Source organism: Schistocerca nitens, chromosome 6, assembly GCF_023898315.1.
Source record: "Schistocerca nitens isolate TAMUIC-IGC-003100 chromosome 6, iqSchNite1.1, whole genome shotgun sequence".
In the NCBI taxonomy this organism is placed as follows: domain Eukaryota; kingdom Metazoa; phylum Arthropoda; class Insecta; order Orthoptera; family Acrididae; genus Schistocerca; species Schistocerca nitens.
The window spans coordinates 720,294,268-720,308,222 of NC_064619.1; the positions used below are offsets into that span (position 1 = coordinate 720,294,268).

The 13,955-nt window shown below is 47.3% G+C and overlaps 1 non-coding gene across 1 annotated transcript; it reads left to right on the forward strand.

Moving 5' to 3' along the window:
* Positions 1-13,224: 13,224 nt before the first annotated feature.
* On the forward strand, positions 13,225-13,331 carry LOC126191741 (U6 spliceosomal RNA). The gene has a single exon (XR_007538459.1). It is a non-coding gene; the product is annotated as a U6 spliceosomal RNA (small nuclear RNA).
* The last annotated feature ends 624 nt before the right edge of the window (positions 13,332-13,955 follow it).

The following is a 13,955-nucleotide window of genomic DNA, read 5'->3' on the forward strand; positions in this document are numbered from 1 at the left end:
AAGTTCAGTGGTCTTCTCGTCAAACTTCTGACTAATCAATTCTAGTGACTCTCGCTGGGGTACCCTCGTGAACAAGGAAACGACGTCAAAACTCACCATGATATCTGACTCATCTAACCTGAAGCTATCAAGGCGTTTAACAAAATCCACGGGATTACGGATGTGATGAGGGCATTTACCCACGTAAGGACTTAATATTCCCGTCAGGTATTTGGCCAACAAATATGTAGGTGCCCTGATGTTGCTGACAATGGGGCGTAATGGTACCCCCTCTTTGTGAACCTTCGGGAGTCCATATAGTCTAGGCGGTACCGGACCTTGGGGTAACAATTTCTTAGCGTCACCCTCCGGTAATTCTGCGTCCTTGAGAAGCGACCTCGTCTTGTTGTCCACCTTCTTGGTAGGGTCAACGCTGATCTTCCGGTAGGAATCGTCATTTAGCAGGCTCTGCATCTTATCAGTGTAGTCCTTATGGGAGACAACAACTGTAGCATTGCCTTTTTCAGCCGGTAAGACAACAATTTCAGAGCGCTCCCTCAGATCACGAATGGCCGCCCTCTCTTTACTAGTGATATTTGACTTCATCGGCTTGGATTTCGTCAACGCACGACAAGTTTCACGACGTATTTCCTCAGCTGATTCAGGCTTAAGTCGAGCTGCAACCTGTTCAACAGCACTAACAATTTCTGCGACCGGAGTGAACTTGGGGGTGGGAGCGAAGTTGAGACCTTTCTGCAAAACCGAGACCGCATCATCACTCAACACCATGCCACTCAAATTGATGACAGTCTTGCCCGGAACCTGCAGAGATGGTTTGTCAAGGAGACGTGAGAACTTAGCTGTTTGACGTCCCGTTGCCTTCTTATGGGCGGAATCAGCTGCAACCCAGGTGACACCATCAATCCAATCCCAGGAAAAAGAAGTGAAATTACTAGCCAGTTGCAAATGTAGTTTGAGTAATTCCTGTGAGATAAACTCAAGGCTCCGGCGGGTGAAATGCACTCTCTCACGTACCAATGCGAGGCTGGCTCGTTTCTTGATTCTCTTAGCTGCTGCAGAATCGATGTGATGCATAACCTTAGCAAAATTTGGAACAACGTTCTCGGAACGACATCTCTTTAGAAAGGCAAGAGTACTTAGCAAACGACATCTACGGTGGCGCAACTTTTCAAATTTCTTCATGCTGCGATACATCTCCTCCCCGTAAAGGTGTATGATGTGATTCTTGAGTTTCTCCCGGCGTATTTGATAATCAAAATATCCACGGGTGTACTGCCGGTCTACAGTGTCCAACGGGCACAATATTTCGGCGATCATACATGTTGCCATCATCAGGTGAACTGACGGACTGAGCTCCTGTGAACGTGCCGGCACGGAGATCCGTACACTATGGCTGCTCAGGTGGAACTGGGTTCGGTCGCGGCGGCGGCGGATTTAAATACCCTCCACCCGCGGCGCGCTCACTCCGCCGTCCGCGCCCCGCGCCACGGTCGCGCGGTGGAACAGATTGCGACGGCGTCTGAGATGACGTCGGTGTGATGGCTCCGTCCTCCGAATAAAACTCGTGCACTGGTGGGGAGCGCCAAAGATGACCTCGGTTTGAGGAAGGCCGGCGTGTACCAGATTCCGTGTCAATGTGGCAAGTCGTATATTGGTCAGACGATGCGTACCGTCGAGGATCGATGCCGTGAACACCAGAGGCACACTCGACTGATGTATCCGAGCAAGTCGGCGGTCGCTGAACATTGTTTGTCGGAAAATCACGCTATGGAGTATGAACGCACGAGGATTCTGGTACAGACGTCGAGATACTGGGACAGCGTTGTTAGAGAGGCCATCGAAATTCGCACCAATGACGACCTCATAAATCGTGACTGTGGCTATAATCTTAGCAAGGCTTGGGAACCAGCGATTGGGTTAATCAAGAGTAAATCGAGCAAATGTATAGTTGTGACGACCACGGCGGACGGAGCCATCACACCGACGTCATCTCAGACGCCGTCGCAATCTGTTCCACCGCGCGACCGTGGCGCGGGGCGCGGACGGCGGAGTGAGCGCGCCGCGGGCGGAGGGTATTTAAATTCCCCGCCGCCGCGACCGAACCCAGTTCCACCTGAGCAGCCATAGTGTACGGATCTCCGTGCCGGCACGTTCACAGGAGCTCAGTCCGTCAGTTCACCTGATGATGGCGACATGTATGATCGCCGAAATATTGTGCCCGTTGGACACTGTAGACCGGCAGTACACCCGTGGATATTTTGATTAGTTTTTTTTATAAATTTAATATCGTTATTCTTGTATTAAAATGTAAAGTAAATGAGAAGTGGTTTTTCTTGACTACAGTTCTACTAGTTAAAATATTACTACTGTATTTGTATTATCACAAGTAAAACTAGTGCCTCTGTATTAATCGTACCCGGAAGAAAACGTTTCTTATTGGCACTGAGAACCAGTCAGTTTCGTGGTGTGGCACCTAGGACGTTCCTAATAAATTATTTATTATCCAAGGCTATTCAGCTGCCCCTACCGATGTCGTTTAACGCAACCCCAATCTGGCCTTCAAAAGCCATGCGTGAGATTTTCATATTCTGTCGGAAACTATAGCCCTAGAGAAAAAATGAACAACACGTTTCTGTAGGAAATTTAAAGTAGTTAAATTTTGTACTGGAATATGTTTTCACTGGAGATAACGGTATTCGAGTCATTCAAGAAAAACGTGCAAAACGTTCCCTCAGAAGCACCTATACCCCCCAGCCTCATCCGTCACCAATCAGGATTGTTCGTGGCGTTCCCTCCTACCGCTGTACAAAAATTTCCGACCACAAAAACTATTCCGCTATTTTATCTTTCGTGGTCCTTATTGATTGGGCTCTTACGCCAGCAGCATAGTGGACTATTTCATTAGCATTATTAATTTAAACGTACCCGTGAGGATAATGAAAGAAAAATGACTTTTGTAAACGTTAAAGGTCTCTGAGCACTATGGGACTTAACATCTGAGGTCATCAGTCCCCTAGAACTTAGAACTACTTAAACCTAACTAACCCAAGGACATCACACACATCCATGCCCGAGGCAGGATTCGAATCTGCGACCGTAGCAAAAAATGGTTCAAATGGCTCTGAGCACTATGAGACTTAACAACTGTGGTCATCAGTCCCCTAGAACTTAGAACTACTTAAACCCAACTAACCTAAGGACATCACACACATCCATGCCCGAGGCAGGATTTGAACCTGCGACCGTAGCAGTCGCGCGGTTCCGGACTGAGCGCCTAGAACCGCATGACCACCGCGGCCGGCGACCGTAGCAGCAGCGCGGTTCCGGACTGAAGCTCCTAGAACCGCTCGGCCACAATGGCCGGCTGTAAACGTTACGCTAAAACTAATTATGTCGACAATTCGATCCAAATGTAACCATTACAAGCACAGACATTTCGTAGTCAGAAAGCCTGATGAGTAAAACGATGTAAGGGTTCATTTTATGCTGTTATAATTCACAAAATTTTAGGTAAAATTTCCAGGTACGTCAATTTTACAATTTGTAAGTACTCGATTAAGCCTGTAGTATGATAAGGCCAGTCAGTAGAAACCAAGAAAGGTGGAATATGGGAAACAATTCGCGGAGTTGTAAATGTTTGAACAGTAGTAGGAGGAGTGCCATGAACAACACACTAGAAAACCTGACCGGTAGGGGCTGAGTATGAGAGTGGGGGTGCATTGGAAGGTTGCAAGGTCACTTTTGTATGTTTTCTTTAAGAACTCGAAAACTACGACCTTTATCGAAAACGTATTTTAGTACAAAATACACTGAACAGCCAAAGAAAGTGGTACACCTGTCTACTATCGTGTGGCATTGACTCGACTAATTTCTGAAGTAGTGCTGGAGGGAATCGTGCAGGGTTGTCCATAAATCCATAAGAGTACGAGGGGGTGGAGATCTCTTCTGAACAGCACTTTGCAAATCATCCCAGATACGCTCAATAATGTTCATGTTTGAACAGTTTGCTGTGCAGCTTGAACAGTCCCCTGCTGACATGCAGTGTCCATGGATTCATGAGGCTGTCTCCATACCCGTACACGTCCATCCTCTCGATACAATTTGAAACGGGACTCGTCCGACCAGGCAAGATGTTTCCAGTCGTCAACAGTCCAATTTCGGTGTTGACGGGCCCAGGCGAGGTGTAAAGCTTTGTGTCGTGCAGTCATTGTGGGTACACGAGTGGGCCTTCGGCTCCGAAAGTCCATATGGATCATGTTTTGTTGAACGGTTCACACGCTGACGTTTGTTGATGGCCCAGCAATTTGCGGAAGGCCTGCACTTCTGTCACGTTGAACGGTTCTCTTCAGTCGTCGTTGGTCCCATTCTTTCAGGATCTTTTTCCGGCTGCAGCGATGTCGGAGATCTGATGTTTTACCGGACTCCTGATATGATATTCACGGTACGCTCGTGAAATGGTCGTACTGGGAAATCCCCACTTCATCGCTGCCTCGGATACGCTGTGTCCAATCGCTCGTGCGCCTACTGTAACACGACGTTCAAACTCACTCAACAAGTTTGATAACCTGTAATTGTAGCAGCAGTAACCGATCTAGCAACTGCGCCAGACAACTGTCACCTCATATAGGCGTTGCCGGCCGCAGCGTCGTATCCCACCTGTTTACATATCTTTGTATTTTGAATACGCATGTCTATACTAGTTTCTTTGGCGAGTCAGTGTATAACTACATTAAATTTTTCAAAAATGGTCATGTTGATTTTTTTTTCTGCCCGTAGCGTCCGAGATAATATGAAAAACTGACGAGTGGTTTTTGAAGGCCAGGTATTACATTGTGGGTTGCACACAGTGATATTGGTAGAGCAGCTGAATCAGCCTGTATATTGCCGCGTGGTCTCGGGCGCCTTGCCACGGTTCTCACAGCTCCCCCCGTGGGAGGTTCGAGTCATCTCTCGGGCGTGTTGTCTTTAGCGTAAGTTAGTTTAAGTTAGATTAACTAGTGTGTAAGCCTAGGGAGCGATGTCCTCAGCAGTTTGGTCCCATAGGAACTTACAACAAATTTCAAATTTTTTCCCTATATACTCTGTCTCATTATTTTTTGCTGTGATGAGGTGGGCAGCATGATTCTGTGCTATCAGAATACCTGCTCATCTTTGTGGATAGCCGTCCGGGATGGCCGAGCGGTTCTAGGCGCTACGGTCTGGAACCGCGAGATCCGCTACGTTCGCAGGTTCGAATCCTGCCTCGGGCATGGATGTGTGTGATGTCCTTAGGTTAGTTAGGTTTAATTAGTTCCAAGTTCTAGGGGACTGATGACCTCAGAAGTTAAGTGCCATAGTGTTCAGAGCAATTTTGAACCATTTCTTTCTGGATGGAAGTGTGTTCTGTACAAAACAAATGTATTGGGTTTTGATTCTACTGACAAATGTGAGATTTGTTACTTAGAACGTTTTCCAGTTTTATTATTTAATATCTACCGGTCCACTATCGATAAGTTTCTGTGGAAAATGAACACCTAAATCTTTCTGTGCGATCTCTTGTTTCTCTTATTTTATTACAATGCTCATTTCTCCTCATGTAGGTGACTCTCAATATTTGCCAACTGGAGGCAAACGTTGGTGATAGTATTTTCTTGAAAAAGTATAGTCATAACAAAATACGTCCATTATCACCCCAAATCGGTTAACATATCCGTGACAGTACAGAACGAACTGGTCCTCTTTGGACTTTTTCGCTGTCCTCCTGCAATCGTATTTGCCAAGGATTCGATGCCGCACAGTAGTAGTGGAGAAGAGGACAGGTAAATCGGGTGCTTGTTTTAAGCGTTCTGGCAATAAAAGGCAGTATTTGGTTCGCCTTCCCAACAGCAGTTTCTACGTGATGGTTCCGTTATGAGTTTTTCGTAATTGAATGTTTAGGAGAGTCAACAACCTATAAATCTTTGTGATTTGTCGTGTAACCGAAATCGTTTATGTAGATTACGAACAGCGCAGAGCCTACAGCGATCCCTTGGTTGTTTACGTTATCGCCGCAAACAAGTAAGTGAAATCCCAGTCTTGTAACTCCGCTAGGCTGCATGTGAAGAACCCTGCTTTCCGCATTTCACGGCAGTTTGGCCACATTCACGCCGTCTTTGAGTGGGACCTAGAAGAACTCTTAGCACTTCCCTCGTGTGTGCGCCGAATGGTATCACAACGAGCGACGTAACAAGAGAGCCTTCGGCCGCGCCTGCACCTGGAGCCGTGTGTGTACATACGAGTGCCTCCCTCCCCTCTGTGAACGCCGCCGGGCAGACAGCCTAGTGCAGCCGCCCCCAGCACGCTCCAGCGGGGAGTTGTGTCGCGCCGCGGGGTGTCCGCCCCATTGTCGCCGTTTCCCACCGAAAAAATGATTTAAATCTCTCGGCTGCAGCCAGGGGCGCGTCACTCCCCCCTCCCCCTCTTCCCCCGCCACTTTCAATAGCCGATTAGCATTGAGCGCGCGCTTATGTTTAACGTCAAACGGCGGCGGCGGCTGCGGCTTTTATAACTCGTCTCGGATGTCCGACCAGCACCCCTCGGGCGAAATGTGGCCGAACGTGGGCGGCGCTGGGGGAAACGAGAGAGAGAGAGAGAGAGCTGCGCTCCCCACAAACACGCCGGTAGGGCCGCGTCCTCTCCAGTTTCCGGCGCGGCCCGTATCGGAGGCTTTATTGGGGATTAATAGGCCCGATGCTCTCACGGCCGGCACCAATTATTTGCTCCAAGTTCAACAAATGTCCCCTATCGGCGTCAGTGAACCCTTTAAATGACTGTTTCGCGAGGGCGCAGGGGTGTATGATTTAGAGTGACACGTGTTACAATGGTCTAAGGGCTCCCGATTGGCTTCGGAGCACCCACTGGAAGCTTGCGGCACTGTGCCGAAGGTAACCACGGACGTTTACGTTTCGATACGTGACCACCGTGTTTCTGGCCAAATACAGGAAGCGCATTTGTCCTCCGAAACACAGACTGCAACTACTCCCCGAAGGCCGACTTACAATGTTTCAACAAGAAGTGAAGAATCCCCAACGTATCGCTCCCGTTGGTTCCGTTAAGACTAAACATGGATAATAACAGAGCTCACTGGGGGATTACTGCAGAAAACTGCTCATAGCAGTACATTATATAAACACATACGAGGCGTGTTCCATAATTAATGCAATTATGGAATTGTTTTGTCGGACAGTTTCGGTTGAAAAAATGCAGACCTACAGTTTCATAAAGTTCCGACAGATGGCGGCATTATAGGTAGCCTTCAAAATGTCGTCTGTAGCGGAGGTGCGTTCGAAGCAAAGAATTGTCATTGATCGAACAGTCCACGGGTGTACTGCCGGTCCATAGTGTCCAACGGGCACTTGTAGAATATCTACGGAGACGGTGCCCGTTGGACATTATGGACCGGCAGTACACCCGTGGACTGTTCGAGCAAGAAATACGGCGGGAGAAGTTGAAGAATCACAGTTGTCATTGAGTTCAAAAAAATGGTTCAAATGGCTCTGAGCACTATGGGACTCCTGCTGTGGTCATTAGTCCTCTAGAACTTAGAACTACTTAAACCTAACTAACCTAAGGACATCACACACATCCATGCCCCAGGCAGGATTCGAACCTGCGGCCGTAGCAGTCGCACGCTTCCTGACTGCGCGCCTAGAACTGCGAGACCACCGCGGCCGGCTGTCATTGAGTTTCTTTTGGGTGAAAATCAGAGCATCGCAGATATTCACAGGCGCTTGTAGAATATCTACGGAGACGTAGCAGTGAACAAAATCACGGTGAGTCGTTGGGCGAGGCAACTGTTATCATTGCCAACAATGTCGCGTAAACCTCACCGATCTCCAGCCTGCCGTCCGGCCGCACACAGCTGCGACTCCTGCATTGTTGGAACGTGCGGACACACTGAGTCGAGGTGATCGCTGTATGAGAGTCAAACACATCGCTGCTCAAGTGGACGTCTCTTTTCGTAGTGCTGACACACTCGAAAACCAGTTGGGGTACGCAAAGGTGTATGTCCGCTGGGTTCTTCGCTGCCTAACAGAAGACCCTAAAGAGCAACGAAGAACCATCTGTGCGGAGTTGCTTGCGCGTTACAAGGCTGACCGAGACATTTTTTTGTCGAAACTAATCACAGACGACGAAGCATCGGTTCATCATTTCGAACCGGAAACAAAACTGCAGTCGTTGGAGTGACGCCATGCCAACACTCCTCCGAAGAAAAAGTTCAAAGTCGCACCCTCAGCCGGAAAATTCACTGCGCCGGTCTTCTGAGACTCTGAAGGAATTATTCTGTTTCATGTGCTCCCTCACATTGCAACGATCAACTCTCAGGTGTATTGTGCTACCCTCAGGAAATTGAAGAAACGACTTCAGCGTGTTCGCCACAAAAATACAAACGAACTTCTACTCTATGAGAAGAGCCCACAATACGTCATTGCACTGTTCCTTATTCTCCCTACACCTTGCGATTTCCATCTGTTTGGTCCAATGAATGACGCACTCTGCGTGAAAAAAAAAAAAAATTCATGGACGATGAAGTTATTGATGCATCAAGGCGTTTGTTCCCATACCGACCAGTGGATTGGAATCACGCGGACATACATGCCCTCCCAGTAAGGTGGCGAAGGAAGTCTCACTGAAATGAGATTATGTTGAAAAATAGGGTTTCGAAACCAAAAGAGTGGGCGATAATGGTGTATTGGAATCCTGAAGAAAACCTACCTGCTTTCAGAAAAAAAAAAGTGTGTTGCATTGCTTATGAATGCCCATCGCACTAAAGCATCATTTATATCAGTGGTTTCCAACATTTGAGAGACGATTATCCCTGACTGCAATCAGATATTAGCTCGTACCCTCCTCCCTCATCATCATCATCAGCAGCAGCAGCAGCAGCAGCGCCTAATTGAAGAATATGAAAAAGAATTTTCTTTGAACACTTTCATTTTTAAACTGTCGAAAAATGTATTATCTTTATTTTTGTAAGTGTTTTATTAAAACAGAAACTAAAGACACAGTTGGTACCGGTTATTACTAAAAACGTTTTTTTGTGGAGAGATGAGCGATTATCAGTGCACTGCCAGTGCTGCCAACAACTCCTGCTCAGAAAAGCAAAGTCAGCTGTCCACACTGAGAGCAGACGTTACGGAATATGCTTCTTTCGCACCACTCCTATCCATAACTAGAGTTATTTCTCTCGTAGCTTTCGTCAGAACTCAGAGTCAACCAAAATAAATTGTGTGCACTACACTTACGCCTACAGTTTCTAAATCACTTGATTGCTGCGCTCCGTACTTTTGGAATGGCTGATGCTGGAAGACTTCAGGCTGCCAGTGCTTTGTGTCTGACCATTACCACTAATAATGATAATAATACGAACAATAATTCTGTGTAGGGACTGCAGTAATCTAGTAGCCATGACACATTTACTGTTGTCTTGGGCTCTCAATCAGTTCGTTTACTCTTGCGAAATAAATAATTAAGCAGTTTCTGGTCTATTACGGGAACTACCCACAGCGCTGAAAATGTATTTTCATGAGATATTAAAGCAAATGTGATGTATATCTCTCAGTTTTACTGTCGTAAGTATATGGTACCAAGTATGTGTGAAATTTATGGACTGTATGAAGAAGGCGTTGTTCATACACTGTCCAGCCACGTTGTAATGAGCACGTCACGGAGGAAGTAATGAAACATAGTACCCGACATCGGTTTATTGGAAGAATTTTCGGGAAAATGTAGCTCACCTACAGTTTCCAGTTACACTATTGTGCCCACGTGTCAGAAGCCTGAATAACGACCTTTGGCAGCGCTGTTAGACATAGAGTAAGAGAGTCATGAGGCTCCAGAAAGTACCGACACGGATATGGAGCCATGCTGACTCCAGTGTCGCGTCCGGTTGAGCTAGTTTTCTCCAGTGAGATGATCCCACAGATACACAGCTGGATTTTAATCAGGGGAATATGGTGGCCACACGGGAGTGAGGTGAACTCATCGTGCTGCTTTCTAGAAAGACGTACGTACACTTCAAGCTGTGTGACACGTTCCATTGTCCTGCTTTTAGATGCCGTCGTGCCGAGCAAAAACAAACAGCATCTGGGGGTGGACATGGTCCCCAAGGAAAGGAACATGACTGTGTTGATGCAGTGTGCGTTCCAGAATGACAAGATCAGCCAGGGAATGCCATGAAAACATTCCCCCATGCCTTAACACTCCTTTCTCCGGCCTGGCCCCTTCCGAATATTGTGCAGGGTGTTTGCTTTCAGACGTTTGTTCAAATGTGTGTGAATTCCTAATGGACCAAACTGCTGAGGTCAGCGGTCCCTAGACTTACACACTACTTAATCTAATTTATACTAAGAACAACACGCACGCCCACGCCCGAGGGAGGACTCGAACCTCCGGCAGGAGGGGCCGCGCAATCCGTGACATGGCGCCTCAAACCACGCGGCTGATCCGCGCGGCTTTCAGACGTTTCACGCCGATGGAACATAAACCTTGGTTTGTTTGAAAAGGCCACCAGTCACCACTCAGAGGCCGTCCATCTGCGGTATTGGCCTGCAAATTCCAGTCCCTGTCGCCGATGAACTGCTGTCAGCAACGGTGTATGAACCAGGAGCCTCCTGTGGCGGCGCACAGGCAAGAACGTTCGCTGATCTGCCGTTGAGGAGACACTGTTGGTGGCCACTCGGTGCGTTTGGGTGGTCAGCTGCCCGACGTCCGGCCCCGGTAGCTGAGTAGTCAGCGTGACACAATGTCAATCGTCAGGGCCCGGGTTCGAATCCCGGCTGGGTCGGAGATTTTCTCCGCTCAGGGACTGGGGTTGCTGTGTTGTCCTAATCATCATCATTTCATCCCCATCGACGCGCAAATCGCCGGAGTGGCGTCAAATCGAAAGACTTGCACCCGGCGAACGGTCTACTAGACGTGAGGCCCTAATCACACGACATTTACATTTATTTAGCTGACTAACTGTTGCTTGTCCATTTGTACGCACACATGTCTACAGCCGTCGTCCACCTGTGTCATCTATGCTCCTTGGTGCACCACAGTTATTTCGGCGCCGGTTTTGGATAGCGTCATTTTGCTAGGCACCGTATACTTTAAGCATGGCTGTACACGAACAGTTTATAGACTTAGTCATTTCGGAAATGCTTCAACCCCTCAAGCCAATGATCATGCCCTTTCGGGTGTTAGATAAATCGCACCGTTTCCGCATTACGACAACGACCAAAGTCTCTTCTGCGTCGACAGGACATAATTTACATGCTCTCCACTGCTAGTGCTGCCACCTGCCATGTGTGAGTGGTTATTGCACGTTGACGTCGAACATAGGCTGAAATGATAATTAAATCAAGACCCTTAGCTGTCGAGAGGCGTTGAGATACATCAACGGGAACAGTTGAAAATGTGTGCCCCGACCGGGACTCGAACCTGGGATCTCCTGCTAAGATGGCAGACGCTCTATCCATCTGAGCCACCGAGGGCAGAGAGGATAGCGCGACTGCAGGGATTTATCCCCTGCACGCTCCCCGTGAGACCCACATTCCCAACTTAATGTCCACACACTACTTTCATAGTGTCCCTACCCATTACACTCATTACTCGCGGCAGACAATCTTACCGAGTCCCGTAAGCGTTCGGGCAATGCGTGTGCATCCAGCACAGAAGGAGAAGGCCCATTAGCCTTAACTATATGAAGATGGCATCTGTTCTTTCGGACATGTGCGAAAGAACGGATATCATCTTCATATCGAACATAGGTAATGATCACATTAATGTGACTGGACCGTGTACATTCATTGCGCGAGCTGAAATCGTCACCACAGTGTGTCACACATTAATGCTAGTATTTGAAAAAAATCTAATTATTGTTAACTTATATAATGTGTATTACAGTTTTACGAAACAGTGATAATAGTACTTATCTTTTAAAAATAAATTAGTTATGTGGCCCAAGTACAGTTAAAACGGTTTGTTTTTATTCTTCAGGAAATTACATTTTATCCCTCAGAGAGTAAATGCCCCAGTGCTGGGAACAGCTGGTGTGTGCGTATTTCCCTGCAGCATGTGCTACGGCGTAGTGACATACAGCATATTGTGTTTGACGTTGTTGCAGCAGCCCACCCTAAAATCTTCGTTCCGTTCGCTGACGTCATGGAGAGAGATTTGGCATCCGAAAGGCAACCACTCCAATTTATTCCGAGTCGCCGATCGCTCACTCAGTACAATGATCTAGTTCTTTGAATCAGTACAGGAGCGGATCATCCATCTGTAACTGCCAATCTGCGTTTTACTAAATATATCCTCTCTAGTTTGCACAGTATCAGTTACTATTGCTTTACTGTTGTCGATTTTTACTTCATGACCTATTTTTAAGACACTGCCCGTTCTGTCCAGCTGAGCTTCCAAGTCCTTTGCTTCCCCTGACAGGATTACAATGTCTGCAGAATGAACTTTCACTCCACAGCGGAGTGGGTACTGATTCGAAACCTGGACAAAGCAGAGTTGTGAGGGCGGGTAGTAAATCCTGCTGCACTGAAGTTCCAACTTAACTGTAAGTAACACATCGTCCTCGAGGAAAGAAATCTTGGAATTTAGTTACGAATGGCGCACCGGAAGGGCTACCGCTCTCGCAAATCGGAAATGGATGGTTAATATATGCAAAATGTGTAAATAAACACGTTAGTCAACAAATAATTAAAAACACCAGCGCTTCTGTCAGCGTAATATCAGTGAAATACGCGTGTCAGCCAGCAGCCGCCGGCCAAAAGAGAGCAGCAACACGGTAGCAACCGATTCTGTGACATTTTAAGAGTTCCTAACCAAGACTGAATAATATAGTTTCATATGTGTGCTTTGATAGTTTAGTTTTTGAATTTCTTCGTGTGAATTTAACATTTAATAGACACAGTTCTCGTATTTTCGTTTGTGTCGGAAAGTAAACAGATTTTATGACATATTACAAGTTACTAATCAGGAGCGAACTGTCCGCTCCCGGTAGCTGAGTGCAAGGCCGGCCGCTGTAGCCGAGCGGTTCTAGGCGCTTCAGTCCAGAACCGCGCTGCTACTACGTCCGCAGTTTCGAATCCTGCCTCGGGCATGGATGTGTGAGATGTCCTTAGGTCACTTAAGTTTAAGTAGTTCTAAGTCTACGGGATTGATGACCTCAGATGTTAAGTCCCATAGTGCTCAGAGCCATTTGAACCATTTTCAGTAGTCGCTTCGGCAGTACATATACTAAAATTGGAACGATACAGAGAAGATTAGCATGGCTCCTGCGCAAGGATGACACGAAATATAAAAATAAAGAAGAAGTGGTCAGTGCAACAGAATGTCAATCCTAAGGTTGAAATGGTTCAAATGGCTCTGAATACTATGCGACTTAACGTCTGAGGTTATCAGTCGCCTAGAACTTAGAACTACTTAAACCTAACTAAGCTAAGGACATCACACACATCGATGCCCGAGGCAGGATTCGAACCTGCGACCCTAGCGGTCGCTCGGTTCCACACTGTAGTGCCTAGAGCCGCACGGCCACTCCGGCCGGCCAATCCTAAGGGCCCGGATTCCATTCCCGGTTGGGTCGGAGATTTTCTCCGCTCAGGGACTGTGTGTTGGGTTGTCCTAATCATCATAATTTCATCCCCATCGTCGGGCAAGTCGACGAAGTTGCGTCAAATCGAGAGACTTGCCCCTGGCCAACAGTCTACCCGACAGGAGGCCCTAGTCATACAACATTTTTTTAGGAGCGAATTATTTAATCTTCACTGTGCTTTGGTAGTTTACTTTTTGTATATCCAATGCTAATATAATTTATTAGACATAATTCTTGCGTTTTCGTCGGGGTCCAGAGTAAGTGTCATAGTCCTTCGTCTGTGTAGTGTAGTTCTTTTCGGTTATGTCGTGTGGTTGCCGTCGGCGGATGCGAGCCGAGTTTGTGTCCC